The sequence below is a fragment of the Mesocricetus auratus genome, unplaced genomic scaffold (genome assembly GCF_017639785.1).
Source record: "Mesocricetus auratus isolate SY011 unplaced genomic scaffold, BCM_Maur_2.0 Super-Scaffold_6730, whole genome shotgun sequence".
NCBI classification, from domain to species: Eukaryota; Metazoa; Chordata; class Mammalia; order Rodentia; family Cricetidae; genus Mesocricetus; species Mesocricetus auratus.
The window spans coordinates 49,238,350-49,256,109 of NW_024429184.1; positions in this window are offsets into that span (position 1 = coordinate 49,238,350).

Below are 17,760 nucleotides of genomic sequence, written 5' to 3' on the forward strand. Positions count from 1 at the left end.
TCAACAGCAATGTAACTAATAGAGTCTCTGTGTGTTATTTGGGATTGACATGACACTGGGACCAGGCTGGCAAGAAGAGTTATTGTAACAGAGAACTACATGGCCCCCTGGAGAAGGGAGAAAGAGAAGAGCTCCTGAGCAAATTATGAGCATGTGGGGAGAAGGGAAGGAGACAGGAAACAGAGAAGAGGAGCAGAAGAGGGATGCGGAGAACATAAGGGAAAAAATAGATGAGAGAAAGAAAAGAGGTACCTTAATAGAGGGAGCCATTATAGGTTCAAAGAGAAATCTGGCACTAGTGAAATGTCCAGTGATCTACAAGGATAACCCCAACTAAGAATCTAAGTAATACTGGAGAAGCTACCTTAAATGCCCTTCCCCTATAATGACATTGATGACTTTACAATCTTAAATGCCATCTTAGAGCCTTCATCCAATATGTGATGGACATAGAAGCAGATACCCATGGCTAAGCAATTAGCTGTACTTCTGGAATCTAGTTGTAGAGAGGGACAAGGGATCAGCAAAGGGGTCATGATTGTGCTGAAGAAACACACATAAACAGTTGACCTGACCAAATGAAAGCACACAGACCCCAGCTGTAAAGCTGGGGAGCCAGCATTGAACAAAATCAAGCCACCTGAATGTGGGTGCCAGTTAGGAGGCCTGAGCAGTATAAGGGACTTCTGGCAATAGAACCAGTATTTATCCCTAGTACACAAATGGACTTTAGGGGCCCATTCCCCATGGAGGGATACTCTCTCATCCCAGATACATGGAAGAGGGCCTAGGACAAATGTTGTGGCAACTTTGATGATTCCCCCATGGAAGGCCTCATGCTCCCTGGGGAGTGGATGGGAGGTGGGATGGTGAGTCAGTGATGAGAATGGGAGGATGGGAGAGAGAGGGATCTGGGATTGACATGTAAAATAAAACTGTTTCTAAATTAAATAAATAAAACTAACAAGAAAACCTGAATAGGTATCAAGGGTGTGGTATGCATATTTTAATTTTTCAAATTATACAGAATAGTATACCCTCCTCTACCATATTGCATTCCTTTGAGTACCCTAGTTTAGTTGTATGAAATACAAGTAAGATATTTGCTTATAATTTCCTTGGCTTGTTGCTATGTACAGGAAAGTCTTTTTTCAAACCTTTGTTATTGACATGGTGTTTTTTAGTAAATTCTGAGGCCTTCAGCACATTTCCTACCAATAGTTGATCAATTTCATCATTACCTTGTGCTAGAGTGCCTGGTAGATGTGTTTTGGAATGCATGGGTGAAGTATGTGTGTATGTATGTATGTATGTATGTATGTATGTATGTATATGGGATGATACCTGTCCCTGAATATGTCTTATAATTAAATAATGAAGTCAATTATATATCACCTGGCATACATTCAGCAGTTTAAATACAAAAGACAACTATTTCTGCATATTGTGAATTAGTGACTGTGTTGAACCTTTTTTTATGATCAATTCAATACCAAAAGAATGGCATATAATTCTGACTTTCAGAAGGATCCAGTAGTTCTTTTTATAAGCTTAATTCTCTTGCTTTTTTTGATAATTGTTGTTAACCTCTCCCAAAAAAATTATTACAAGCATTTTGCCAGGGTTATCTGTAAACCCATGATTTGTCAATTTCTTCATTAGCAAAAGATACTATAATTTCTGCTAGATCTATTGCTGCTAATTGATGAAGTGCCAATTTTCATTTTAGAATCAACTCAGAGATAATTTCCACATAAGTTTTAAGTGTTTTACTTGCTTTATGTAGTAATAAGATCCATTCTCAGGCTGGAAAGATGACTCAGCCATTAAACGCTAGGATTACAACCAAAATATAAAATGATCCAGTCTATGACAATCGTCCAAATATAACATTATTTATTTCTACTTTAAGCTTCAGTCTTTGCTCATTTATAAAATCTTGCCAAAATACACGCTTTCTGTTTCCTCCTTGACATTTTGATTTATCCTCTAAAGCTATTGTATCATCCAGAGTAGTATGATACCTTACAATAGGCACAGGATTTCCTAATTGTTCTGAGTAGGATTATCCTCCACAGTGATCGGACCAATTTCAACATGGAGGTCTTTGAGAAGCCCCCCAAGGAGTTTCCTGATTATAAATGGTTTCCTTGTTTGTTTCTTGACAATCTACATTTATTGATCCAATATCGGCCTATGCTGCATCTTCTACATAATCCAGAAGGTTGGGGTCTTCTATTTGATATTTCTCAGAAAAACCATTATTTGTAGGAATGCCTTGCCTAGAATTTCTTCTCAGATGACCTGTTCCACCACAATTAAAGCATTAGGTATTTTGATGTCTCCTCATTCCTTTAGAGATATCTTCTCCTACACAAGCCTCAGTGTTATATTCAAAACTTCAACATTAGATGTGTGAAGGATCTATTCATCCATTGGTTCTGATCTGATCTTTAGGGCCCAAGTACCATTTTCCCCTCTAAATTAACATTTTTAAAAACTAGAGATTCAATGAGTACTCTTCTAGCCTCTGGATCTACTACCCCTATTTGCACAGCTTTAGTCAATCTTTGCAAAAAGTCACTAAAGGTTACTTTTGGGCCTTATATAGCCTTACTATATGACTCAATTCTTTTCCCTGGTTCTTGAGTCTTCTCCAAAGCATTCAAGGCTGCTGTATACCATAGGAAAAAGATATGTTCATTGTATTTAACTTGAGTTTCTGAATCAGAGTAATAGCCTTCACCAAGTATTTGATATTAGAAAGTCTCATAACCTCTGATTCTGCCTTGATGGACAAGGGCCTCAGTCTCTTTCCTCCAATATGACTTCCAATGCAACTATGGGCCAAGTTATAAAACTGCCGAGACTAATTGAAACAGGTAATTTGGAATTATTATATTTCTTGTAGCCCATGCCTTTACTAACTGCCTGACTTATGGTGAATGAATACCATAAGAAACTACTGCTTCTTTAGTATCTTTTAAATCTTTCATATGTATATGCTCCTATTTGTAGTCTGTATATCCTTCTGAGTGTACAATATTTGCTGACTTTTGAGTAGTAGTTACAGGATAGACCATAGCAGGTGATGATAATCTGCTATCTTTGAATCTGAAAGTTAGTGGCGATGTTAAATCTTTTTTATTATCTTTTGTTTGTACAGTAACTCCTAATGTATCAGTTTTCAGAAGGCCTTCTATGGCCTATATTCTAGATACCATTGTTTCTTGAACTTCTTGAACTGTAAAAACTTCCAAAGATTTCATTAAATCAGTCAGTTTCCTTTTCTCATCATTTATATTTGATTCCAGGGTTTTAATATTCTCATCCTTAGAAATTATATGTTGACATACAGATAGGCTTCCCAAAACAATGTTCTATCATCAAGCTTGCCATTACTCTTAAACATGAAATGTATTTTTTTCTGTTAAGAGTTCATTACCATGATCCATTTTGTGAATTATGTTTGTCAAATTATGATTGTTATGATTCAATTGTATGAATCCTTTTTATTAACCTCTTACTATCATTCTGTAAAGTCTGTATCATTTCTATAAGTTCCTCACTTTAGCTCTAGTATCAAATCATTTCTTTAAGGATATGATATGGATTACCAAGCTAATAACAATTAAGGCTAAGATTGCATATGTCCCAGGTAGGTTGTATATCTTTTTTCAAATTCCATCCATAGTAGAAGCAAAAACACTTTTTTCAATTCCTGGATAGTGATGGCATCCATCATTATTGTAGCACTAATTAGCAAATTGTAAAAATTCTTAATTAATTTACTTACGACCTTAAAATGAAAGATATCCAATAATTTACCTCAAATTAAATCCTTGCCTCTTGTGATCTTAACTTTAATTTACAATGGCCATGTTTGGCCAGCAGGTGGCAAAGGCATACCACCAAAGCACATCCAAGGACACTGACCCTCTGGTCTGATTTGTCCCAATGTTGTTCAATGTTTAGATTCTCCTTAGCCTCTCAGTAGACAAGAACAAGAATTCCTGTTTCTCCTTGTTTATAACCAGTCCACCCCTTCCCTGCAGCTATCTTACTTCGTGTCTGTCTGTACAGACCTCCAGTCGTCTCTGGTTAGCTAGTGGCCAACTCCAGTCTCTGACATTCAGAATGACTTTATTTGTACAAGCAAAGTATCACCACATACATTTGTGGACTGGTTGGATGAATATAGTGAAAAACACCATTCTACAAATAGCAATCTACACATTCAATCCATTTCTCCTCAAAATTCCAATACAGGAACTTATAGAAATGATACAGATTCAATTCCCAGGCCTTTAAAGAACAATATTCAGCTTCCAATAGAAGCACAAGAAACCCAGGATAACTAAAGCAATCCTGAATAATAAAATAACTACAGAGACATTGCCATCTCTGATTCAAGTTGTACAAAAAACCTTATAATAATAAATGTAGTATACTATTGGCATCAAAACAGACACATAGGTAATATATTCAAAATAAAGACCAAATCCAGATACCTGTGAACACCTGGAATTTTGTTGTTATTGTCATTTGTTTGTTTGTTTAAAGAACCAGAAATGTGCCCTGGTAAAAAGACAGAATATTCAACAAATGGAGTTAATTTGGATTGCTTCAAGTTGAAGAATCCCTGTGTGTGTGTGTGTGTGTGTGTGTGTGTGTGTGTGTGTGTGTGTGTGTGTGTGTGTGTCTGGGAGAAACTGCACTCCAAATGGATCAAATACCTGAACATGAAACTTGATAAATGGAATCTGTTGAAGAGAAAGTTGGAAAGAGCCTTGAACTCACTGACATAGTAAATGACTTTTTGAACAGAGCCCCCATTATCACGGGCACTAATATCGGCAATTAATAAATAGAACCTCATGGAATTGTGAAGCAGGAAATCATGGCAAAGGACACCGTCATTCAGAAAAAAAACTGCTGCCTACAGAACAGGAAATGGTTTCTACCAACAACACATCTAATATAGGGCTAATGTTAAAAATATATAAGTAACTCAAAAAACTAGATAAGAGGAAAAGAAATAACCCCACTTAAAATGGAGTACAATTCTCAACAGGAATCCCCCAAGGGGGAGAATCAAATGACTGAGGAATACTTACATAAATGTTCTACTTCCCTAGTTATCATGGAAATACAAATCCAAAACACTGTTAAATTTCATCTTATAACCATCATAATAAAAAATATCAATATAGTAAGTGACAGCTTATGATGATGAGTATGTGGAGTAAAGGCAATAAGCATCCATTGCTGGTAGAGTTGTAAATGTATACATCACTATGGCTATCAGTTTGGTGGCTACTCAGGAAGATGGGAATCAATATACTACAAGACCCACCAATAGCACTCAGGCATATAACAAAAAGATGCTTCATCTTATCACAAAAACATTTACTCAACCATGTTCATTTCTACTCTACTTATAATAGCAAGAAATTAGGCACTATGCAGATGTCTCTCAACATAAGAGTGGATAAAGAAATTATGATACATTTACACAATGTATTAATTGGCTGTTAAAAATGAAATTTACATGTAAATGTAAGGATCTATGAAAAATCATCCTATTTGAGTCATTCCAGACCCAGAAGGACCAGTATGACATGTACTATATTATAGGTTGATAATTAACTATAATGTCATTAATTATCAAGCTAAAATCCATAGAGCCATAGGGGTTAGATGTAGAAAAAGAAACTTGGGAGACAGATATATTTCACTAGGAAAGGGAATTAGAATAGAGAGTTATGGCTGGATGGGGAGAATAGCTAAAATGGGAGAGGAATGGTGTGGAATATTATTTTAACCTGGCAAAGATGTGTTGCATTTGTTTATGCTGCATGTGTTTAATGATGTAAGGATGTGTGTTTAATTATGTAAAAATGTGCTGTATCTGTTTCATATTGCCTACCTAAGGCAACTGATCGGTCTATTAAAAAGCTGAATGGCCAATAGCTAGGCAGGATACGGACAGGCTGGGCTGCTGCATACAGAGGAAAAAATAGGAAAAAAAGAGCAAGGAGCAAGAAAAGGAAGGAAGGAGGAAAAGAGAGGGACAGGCCCAGGGCAAGAAGGCAGGCAGGTGCCTGACAGACAGACTCAAGACAGAAGGAAAGTAGGATATACAGAAGGAAAGACAGGCAAAACGCCCCAACGCAAAAGGTAGATAGGTTAAGTTAAGTTAAAAAAGCTAGACAGAAATGAGTATTCAAATATAATAATATTTTTTCTCCATTCTTGATATTGTCATCTGGGAATGAGTAAGAAGCTAGAATCCCGGGGACTGGATTTAGCTATTCCCACTGGTCCCAGGTCTACCCTTTATGCCCAACATCTGTTCTCTTTTGCTGTTGCTTATTCTATATAGGTTTTTTTAAAAAAATAAAGACCTTTAATATCTCCCTTAATAACATTAAAGTTTTGTGAATATTTAATGATATGATTATTTCTGTTTAGATGGAAGGAATATGAATTTTGCTTCTTAATATACTAAGCATACACATATCATTTGATTGGGGGAATTGATACCATTAAAATTAAAGTTGAATTGAAAGTTATGTTTTTTTTGTTGTTTCATTGATGTTTTATGTTTTTGTACTTGGTCCCATTTTGTGCTTCAGTAACTATAGATTTATGTTCATTTATATTTTTGTCTACGCTTTTCACATTCCTTAATTAGAAGTGTTGCTCCTAATAATTTAGTAATGATGGTTGGGTGACATGAATTTTCTTAGCCTGCTTATATCATGTCCACATGGCTCAGACTTGGACCTCATTTTAATCTTTCCTCAAAGGTCCTCTTCCCATTGACACTCAGATACATTTTCTGTTTTCAGGCTCTAACTCCCCAATATATTCTCCTTAAATCTTTAGCCATCCAGATATTTCTTCCTATAATGTATCATATAATAAGACAGTATGCTATTTACATATTTATTGATTACTGTCATTCTCCCAAAAGAAGCTAAGTTTCATATTGACAACTATGTTGTCTCTTTTATCTATCAATGGTATATGTGTTCCTATAACAGTATCTGGTTCATACCTAATAAATATTTGCATTATGTACGAGTTTCTTGTCATTGACCTCCCCATGTCATTGAAGTACATTGTAAACTGATGATCATGTGGGACTTGTCTAAAACTCAGTTTATACGTATAGCTTCATGAAGAAAAAGCTTTTTCACACAGGGAAAAAACTGAAAAAGTCCAGGAGAAGAAAAATTATCTCTCTTCTCAGTCCACTCTTCTCAATACCTTGTGATGTAATTGAAGACAGGTCATAGGAAAGATAAAATTATCTGAGAAAGCTAAAGCTGAATCCATGACAACAGTAAGACTACCTGAATTTGAACTAAGCTCTAGTAGTGGCTGTAGAGGGATGTTGAAGGGTCTAATAACAAGACCTTCTTAGTCACTTCCCTAAAAATTCTCACAGTATTCTAGTAAATCTACACTAGGGACCAAGACATTAAAACCCATGGGCCATTAGGAAACATAATCCAAACTATTGCATTTGTATTCTCCATCTATAAATCATCCTTTCCTCCCATGAATACAAGAGGAAGATGAAAGCAATAACATACAGTAGTTCTGCCTTGAGAAAAAGTTATTTTACAAAGATGAGAGTTTGCTTAGTGTAAGCATTTAAGGAAGTTTAAAGAGTTTGAAGAGAAGAAGTGAGTAGGGGGCAACTTTAGGTTAAACAAACCTGAAAGTACAAAGTTGTGTAAATATTATATAAATTGAAAAACTTAAGTAACAGTAATTTGTTTTTCAAAGTCCTGGCTTTCTATGTGTACATTGATACACACACACACACACACACACACACACACACACACACACACACACACACAATTGTATATACACAAACCTGCAAAAATGTGCCCTTCTGTGCTATTTTTCCGGACATGAATTTTTTTAAAGAAATACCTTAAGTGGTAGCTGATGCATACCCTTGTCCTTTCTCTCTCCTTCCCCTGTTTCAGTTGCCTTAACATTAATATGGACTTTACTCTCTTTGAAGAAGAGTGTAAAAGCTACAATTCAAGGATAGGCAACAGAAATTTACAGGCAACCTGGTAATAGGACATGAAATTTTAACACTATAGAAATCACAGTAAAATATATGCATCAAGAGAAAGACAACGTATTGTTTATAAGAATGTGAAAATTAACTTTTGGTTGTAGTCATGTAATGGTTAATCACAATTTTCAACCTGATTGCAATGATAATCCCTTTAGAAGTTAGTAAATCCATGCCTTGGTGTGCCTGTATCTTGTTCAGTAAGAAGTCATGTTGAAGAGCCAGTAGGAGACAATACGTGTATTTTTCCTATGAATCAGTTAACCTCAGTTATTACTTACCCATAAAGCCTGTGTAGGTGAGGGATTCATATTTCTGTTTGTTTCTGTGAGTTTTAATTTTTTTCTGTAATTAACTTGTACCAAAACCCTTGTACCATACCGTAACTAAAATAAACAGTGGTGGACATAGAGATGGGTTAGAAGTTAAAAATGAGCATGGGCCTAGCACTTGTGAAGCATGATTTCATTACCCCTCTCTAAAACAGAAGGAAGGAATGAACAAATAAGGGGAGGAGTAAGAGGAGTAACTGAAATTGGCTGGCCTATATTTAAGTCTGAGCTTCTTTTGTAAGTAAGACAGTGATAGTAGTCAATTCTTGTATCTGATACATCACTCCTCCCCAAGTGAACAGGATAATATGAAAGGCCATTGCAGGAAGATGTGGAGAGCATTTGACAAGTAAGGAGCACAAGGTGCTAACTCCATTTGAACTCACCATTTAGGGATGGCCTTGTGTGCTTTGAAATGTTAATGTTAATGTTTTTAAAATTTAGATACTTGCTCTCTTTGATTACACTGGAGATTCTGGGACCTTCAGGGTTCAGATCTGTGGACATGGATTTGGATTCATGATAGGACTGTGGGGGAGGGAAGTATATTAATGAAGCATGTGTAGGCCTGGAGTGTGCTGAATTCTGCCTGTCACAAGAAGCAGAAAAGAAGGGATCCTGGAGATAGTCAAGAGGACCAGGGATAATGTGTGGACATGCCATGGATGAACTGAATTCAGGCCATATGGCAAAGCCACAAAATTTGATTGTCAGGTTATGACTTCAATAGTTATAGAATCTTTAAAGGAGAGGTTAAGGTCAATTGAGATCATTAGGGTAGGTCTCACCGCAAATGACTGGTTGTGATGCAAGAAGTGAAAAGTATACATGCTGAGGAAGATGATCTATGAAGACAGAGGAAGAAGATATAATCCACAATGAAAGCAGAGAGATCACAGAAGCAGCTCTATGGACACACCCTGGATTTTTAGGCTCTAGAATTATGAGGACATGAATATCTGTGGCTTTATGGCAACCCTAGCAATGTAACACTGGAATCTGGAAGGAAACAAATGTAAGAACTCTCAGTGACAAATCAATTTGTGAGAAAACTCAGATTATGGAGGAGGACAAGCAACAGGGCAGAGGCAAGCTGATTACAAGGAGTGGTGACTGGGCTACAAGGTACAGTCCACCTGTAACCGCATCACAGGGGCTTTAGATGAGACTTGACATCCTCAGGGATGAGTAGAGAGAACTGACATGGAGTCAGGCAACCTCATCATCTGCTCTGGCCTGCTCAACAGCTCTGAAGGCTTCAGATTATGAAATTTACATGTGATTATTCTGGAAAATGTTTGCACAGCCAAAATGTAAAAAATATTGTTATTTGAAGCATCATCTGATTGAATGCTCTGTCCCTCCATTCCCTAGCGCAGGTGATCAATGCACAAAGGCAATTCTCAGGATTCTGACTCTAGGCTCTAAGACAATGCCGTGGGCTAGCATGGGGAAACAAGAGACAGGATTCTTCTCCTGTACATTCTCATCTGTGGTCACAGCAGGAGGGTCCAATAACAGGACAGCATGGGGAGTAAGCAGCCAAGAAGCAGGGCCCAACGTCATGGAGCTTTTAGAATCTGTTCTATTTAGTGTCAGTTCTGCTGAGATTCCTGATTCAGCTCTAGGGAAGAAGGGATGCTTTGACTCCTTGTATGTAAAAGGAATGGGTATCATTGACATGAACCACAGTTAGTTACACTGTTAAGAAATGGAAAGAATGCAGTGAGGGCAGCTGCAAGGGAAGTTACACATGATGAATTTGCAGGGACTCAGATGAACCTAGCAGACATTATATTTCTTCATTTCTCGAGCCCCCTTTGGATCCACTTTGGCCCCGGTGACTCACCAATTAGAGACTGACTGAAATAGGTATTTAAAAACACACAAGTAGGATAGACAGACAGTCCTGAGTTTTGCTTTTTCCCACATCCCAGCTGGAGATACCCAGTAAAGTCAGAAGGAGGGTCCCGATAACTGTTCAGTGCTGGAAATGGAGCCAACTCTTCTCCTGAAATGACCCTTTTTGAGAATCATTGACATATTGATAAATTTATCTGAAGTGTAGTCAGATGTGATGCGTAGGACTAACCATGACTACACTCAGAAAATGCAATTACTACCTGATATTTTCCAGAGAGCAAATTTGCACCTTGATGATCCTGAAGAAAATTGGGAGGTAGAATTTTTTGTCATGGTATATTATGGGGTTATGATGATGTGTTGGTTACATTTCTATTACTTTTATAAAAAACACCATGATCAGGCAACTTACAAAGTCAAGAATTTAATTTGGCTTATAGTTTCAGAGGTTTAGAGTCCATGATTGTGGATCAAGTCACAGTAGCAGAAACAAAACCCTTTCATGTCAGAACTTCTAGAAGGAGGCAAAGAATGTGCTGGAAATGATATGAGACATATGAAACATCAGGCCTACCCACAATAACACCTTCTACTTCTTCCCAAAGAATTCCATCAGCTGTATACCTATTATTAAAACCTATTTTCCCATGGGGACAATTCTCATGCAAACCACCACAACTGAGAAGAAAATAGAGTAGAGAAGTTTCCTATGGAAGGTCTTGGGCTATCATGTTGATTTCTAAACTCCTCTGCATCAAGATCTTCTTTTTTATCCCCTCTCTCTGTAGTGATAGGATCTGGAAGAGAAGGATGAATACTCTGACCTATCAAGAGTGTATGTCCAGGACTTGGGCAATTGAGTCAAAAGTCTCTTAAACTCACATCTCTCCTCCCTTAAGGGATTAAGAAGTGTTTGATACAGTATTTCAGTGAAAATTAGAAATAAAACAGATTGTAGCTGACTATAAAAAACAATAGGTACTCCTATTATCAGGGGAAGACAAGAAAAATTAAATTTACCAGTGAATGGACCCTAGCTTCCAGGGGTGTCTCCTCATTGGTGGCCTTAGTCTCCCCTCCCTACATCAGATATGTGTCTCTCTGAATTGCTCCTCACTTCTGAGATATTTTATCCTCTCTGGGATTCTGTGTCCTTAGTCTTCACTCACCTTTAGAGGCTGCAGTCACTTCATATGGGGCCCTTGGTTGTCTCAAGGCTTATCCTTGACAGCATCACCGATCATATTCATCTAGGTTAAATGTGTACATGCTGATGTTGTGTCTGATTTTCTAAAAACATCTGTCTGTGAATGACTCGGTTTATATAGGGCGGTGTGGAAAGGAAGAAGCATGATGAATATTCCTGTAAGTTTGGCAGGATCTATAATAGCAGACAGACTTTTAGGCATCCAAGTGAGGGATTATCTTAGGTTTGACTATGCCCAGATGTGTGAGGAGATTATTGGCATTTGACTAACAGAGGTAGAAAGACCTATTCCCAAACTGGGAGGCACCATTTACTAAATCTGTGTCCTGAACAGAGTAAGTCAAATACAGGCAGCTAAGCAGGAATATTCATTGCTTTTTTCTTCCTGACTAGGTGAATTCTGTGTGACGCAGATGTATCAAATTCCTCCTACTATGACTGCCCCACCATGATGCACTATATCCTTCTACCATGAGCCCACCTAAGAATTTTCTTCTTTAAATTGTTTTTAACATGGTATTTTATCACAGCAATAGGGAAGAGGTCACTAAGACAGACAATATCACTGACTAGGTCTGAACCCACTGTGATCTGAAAACCAGTTCTATGCTTACTGATTCCCAGATTTCCAGATCCTCATCTTGATGCAGAATCTATGGTGCCACAGACTTATATTCAGATTCTACCCAGAACCTCATTTGCTTGAAAAGAGGGAAACACCCAACTTCACTTCTGAGCTACTTTCACTAGAAATGTAATACTCAAATCCAGCATCCTCCAAACACTCTTTTTTCATCTTCAGATCAGGTCACAAGATGCCCATTAGTCAGTGAATTGTGTTTACCCACAGGTCAAATGTCAACTCCCAAGGACAGTGTTCTCACAGTAAGGAGTTCATATGTGATCTGGATGTGGTTTATCCCTGAAATATATGTGCTAGAACCTTTATCCCAGTGTTTTTCAGGTTAGGTAGTGAATAGCAGAGGTGATGTCCAGTATGAAGTATTTAGGTCATGACACCACACATATTATGATTTGTAGCTACCTTAACAAATGACTTAGGTCTCACAGGGTATTAGTTTTCAGCATAGTTGGTTTTTGTAAGCAAGTAAGTCTGGTGTGTCTACCATTTTTTGTTTACTTTATTGTAAAAGGGTCCTTCCTGAACAGGGTTATCTCCCTTTCTGCTTCTTGACCCTGTTGTGACACTGTCATTGAGGTCCTTGCCATGGCTATTTTGCAAGAGACAGGCAAAAAAATCTAACACTGTGTAATCACAGGTATTAATGGCGTATTAAGATAAAAGCTTAAATTTTACTTGCGCTCACAAAATTGTTAAAATTTTGCAAGTAAATCCCTTGCTATGTGTTGTGGAACTTTCATGCTTCACTTAATTGATAAAAAAAGATTTAATATTAAAATTCTGACAGTTCTTTAAAACTTGTCTCTGGAACTCTTGGTTAGCTCATCAACAGCTCTTCCTACTCCTCCAGCTGAATGAGGTTTCTCTTCTCTTCTCTTCCTCTTCCTTCTCTGATTTCACCTCCCCTCCTGCCCTCCTCCTCCAACTCCTCCTTTTATGTGCTACCTTTCCCCCCTTCCTCTTGCTCTGATAGCTGCTCTGTAACTAAAGCCCATGTGATCATTGTGAGCTTGATGGGTGTAAGCTACTAAGAGAGGGCTGTTGTATCCAATATCCATGTATGAAACAAACAGAATGGCACATAAAATTCATTTGTAAAACATTCTAGCCAATAAAATGAAATATGATTTTATCAAATGCTTAGAGGACTAATAATATTGAAAGTAAACTGAACATTGTTCCTTTTCTTAGACCATGAAAAATTTTAAAGTAAATATCAAAATTGAAAAGGAATTATCAATTTTTTCTCTCCTTCCATTTTACCAGCTTTCTCTCTAAGTCTAGTTATACATATTGTCTCTTACAAATAAGGTGAACTTGTGTTTAACAAGGAAAGGTTTTATAAATTGGATATTTCATCCCCAACATTATTTGATGTGGATAGTTAGCATGAATGGTGCAATTTAATTAATAGCAAAAGGATCAGCTGTGTCCCTCTCATTTTTCATCTCTGCTTCTTTTGCCCCCTTTAATGCTGGTGTCTTCATACCTGCCATGCCTCTGTCTTTCTTACATTGATCCTTTTATCAGTGCAATATTACATGGTTTTTTTTGGTTTTTATGAGACAGGGTTTCTCTGTATTGTTTTTGAGGCTGTCGGTCCAGCCCAGCCTCGAACTCAGAGATCTGCCTGCCTCTGCCTCCCGAGTGCTGGGATTAAAGGCGTGCGCCACCACCGCCCAGCATAATGTTACATGTTTTTAAGGACATTTCCCCTGTTTGTCTTTGTAACTGGCACATTTTGTTTCATAATTCTGTGAATTTTTCCCCTCAATGATTCCATCAAACAAAATCAGCAACAGAAATATTTTCCAAATTTTCATTTTCAAATAATTCCTTCACATTTTTCTATAAAAATATTCTTATCTGAAGTACATGACATTATGTCATTGTTGCAATTTTTGACCAACCCATGTCAAATTATAAAAGAACAAATAAATGCCAGGTGTGGTGGCACATGCATTTAATCATAGCACTCAGGAGGAAAAGACAGGCCAATGCCTGAGTTCAAGTACATCCTGGTCTACAGAACCAGAAGACCTATGTGAAGACCCAGTCTCCAAAACAAAAGAACAAATAACAGTCAGCATTTCATTGTTTACAATATTATTCCAATACATATGTATAGGAAAAAATGAACATTTTATACTATGCTTCTCAACTACATTAAACAGACCTCCACCAGTGTTTGAAAAATAAGGCAAATCAAAACAACATACTTTGATATATGATAAATATTTCAAGCTATTGGATCATGGAAATGCTTACTTTTGAGGGCAACATATTAGATTTAATTTTGAGTACAACATACTGCATGCACACTCATGGCATTTTCCCTCACAAAAAGAGACAACTGGATGTTGTACAAATGAGTGAAACAAAGCATCCATTCTTTCTAATGCTGAATGTTTGAACACAGAGGATGGAAGAACACATTACAGCAATGTTTATTTTCCTGTGTTGTCTGTAAATGTAAACACAACATAATCAGATTCCTAATCCAGGGTGAAAATAGTTCAACTATCCCTACTTTTAAAATAATAGTCTATGAGGAGTAAATCATTACTCTTCATCTGTAAATTATTACACTAAGTAAGGAAGTTCCTAGTTCTCTTTGCCAGCTTCACAGGCAATGATTCACTCTGTTTTTTTGTAGGGACAGCATCTTGGGTGAAGTTCAGCGGTGCAGATGATACTTAGTATGCATGAAGCACTGGGTTCAAGCCACAGAACTAGAACAAAAAGAAAATCAAACAAGACGTAAAGAATACAATGGAAGGTGGGAAAGAAAGAAGGGAGAAAGTAGTAAAGAAGGTGTGAGGGAGGGAGGGAGACATAGAGAGAGGGAGAAATGGAGAAAGGGAGGGAGGAAAGAGCAAGGAGGATATTTCTCCTAACCATGTAGAGATTAGGTTATTTAAGATTGCTAATAAATCGGAATAAAAGGATTATAAGGAGAAGACATACGAGTTGTTAAATGCACACGTGTTCCAGATTCACGCATACTGTGAAACTCAAAGTCCAGATGATTGATGCTTCCAATGGAAGAGATTGATGCTTACAAAGGGAGCTGTGGACTATTTTACAGCAGGTAGTAACTGGTTTGTAGGTGGAATAAATAGATTTAGAGTGGCTGAGGGCAAAGTTCCTCTAGAGTCTAATTTTCAACTTTTTTGTGTGTGTTTAATTTTCAACTTCTTTGTAATATGTTTCATTTTCTGTGATGAGTGATTTTTTTCTGTTCTTTGGCTAGGGTTTTAGAATATCTTCTGTCCTTTAACTGTTAGTAATATACACAGCAAGGCACTTGTGTCTGCTTGTCATCTGTTTAGGAGTCTTCTCAGTGTATAACATCATGAAAATGGGACAAGAGAACCATCTTGAGTTTCTGTTTATGAAGCTGCTAATGCTGTCTTAGTCACCTTGTCTAATTACCTCCTCTTGGCTCAAAAAGATTCACAGAGACTGAACCAACAACCAGGGAACCTATATGGGACTGACCAACGCCCTCTATTTATGGTACAGCTGTGTGACTTGGCCTTCTTGTGGGACTCCCAACAGTGGAAGTGGGGCCTGTCTCTGACTCTTTTACTGGCTTTTCCTATTCTTCATACCGTTCAAAGCCTTAATACAAAGTAAGGTGCTTAGTCTAACTGAAACTTGATTTGTCAGGTTTTGTTGATATCCATGGTTGACCTGCCCTTTCCTGAACAAAAATGAAGAGGGAGTGAATTGGAGAGGGGGTGAAAACATAGGGAGTTGTTGGGGGTAATTGTTGAAATCAGACTGTGCATTTATATAATTTACTCCTAATTGTAAAGGAGAAAAGAAAAGCAGTGGTTTTTTTAAAGTTGTGTGTTGGTCAAGGAGACTTCCTTTTAAAAGACACTTTGAGTCTATCTTAAGGAAGAACAATAATTACAGCCTGTGGATTGACACATAAGTTAAATATCTATCAAATACTACTCACTGATCACAGAATGGTACATTTTGAAAATAGAAGGGAGCCACCCTGTAATTTGTCCAGGTGAGAAGATACTGTAAGGCTATACGGTGTGTTAAAATCATATCAGAGAAACCAATCTCCCAAATTTATCAAACAATGTCAAACCTAGGAAATGGTATAATTCCTTCACTTGAACCCCATAAAGTGATGGACATTTAATTTGCTATGGCATGGTCCCACACCATTGTATCAATTGATACCTGCTATATATATTAAGAACCTACAAGCAGAAGATTCCACAACTGCCCTTGGAGTTTGACTCTCCTTGCATCCTTGGTTTTGATAGGACCTATTCAACTGCCTACCCATCCACTTGCTTGCCCATCTAGACTTGGACTTGACCTTCCTATTTCCTGATCTCAGACCCTGGCTTTGCCTTTATACTGACATATGGACTAACTTGTTATAGTTTGGGTTGTGAGCTTGCCGTTAATGGCTAAGCCATCTCTCCAACCCAACTAGACTTACTTCTTAAACCGAATCTCTAACAGCTCCAGAAACAGCTATCTCCACGCAATAATTTAGTTCATTATATTATCAGTATAGACTCTCTGCCTAAATCAGATGTGCTTGAACTCTTGTCAGGCTCTTTCTTTATCTCATATTCATTCTTTAAATAAATATATGTACACAAATAGATACATTTATTGTGTACTGTTATAGAAGAGTTAATACTTGTAATTGAGACTGACAAAAGAGTTTGCATTCATGTTGGCCAAGCTACCAATGTAGGTGGAATTAAGTGCCAAGGAAACTGCTGAACCTTGTGAATTTATAGTCATTCAATAAGTTCTGACACTGTACCACAAAGGTGTTTGCATGTTTCTTCCAAAGTATTATGAGAGTAATCAGCTTTATTTCCTTGGTGATATGTACATTTATGGAGCTGGGAATTTCAATTAAAAATCATTTTATTATGACTTCTAAAACTTTTTATAAAAAATACATTTTCTATAAAATCTCCTGTGCCTGTTAAAGCATGACTCACAGCATGACTTTTGTTAACAACTTTTCTTTATCCTATAGCTCAAATTATGTGTTTGAACAGTAGAAGACCATTAACACAAGCCTTCTAATCAGATGGGAAAACAAAATGGCTTTTTAAATTACATACATATTCCCTTTTAAATGTTTTTCTGTGTATCTGGTTTGATAGGCTATTTTTTAATGTGAATATGAGTTATCATGTAATGTCTTTTAGTCTGCTAAAAGTCAGTTAGGACAGATCTGCTATTTGTGAATGACTTAGTTTTTCTTTATCTTGGAAGTCCTATGAACATTTCCTCCAAAAGATGGAGTTTTGTTTTCCTAAGCTAAACAAAACAAATTTTAAAGATAGAAAATTGTGTTAAACAATCACAGTTGGTCACTTCAGACCAATGACCTGTAGACAGAAATTTCCCCACTGAACAATTTCTGATCAGAACAATTAATTTATGCCCTGCAGCCAGAGCATTTTCCAAGAGCTAAGAGTTATTCTTAGAGCCTGCATTAGAGTTAGGAACAGTGTCCTAGCATTGGGAGTTCTGGCCGAGCTTCACACTATAATCATGGCCTGTCTTTTTTGAAGTTCCTTTCTTTTTCAACTGAATGTCCTATTTT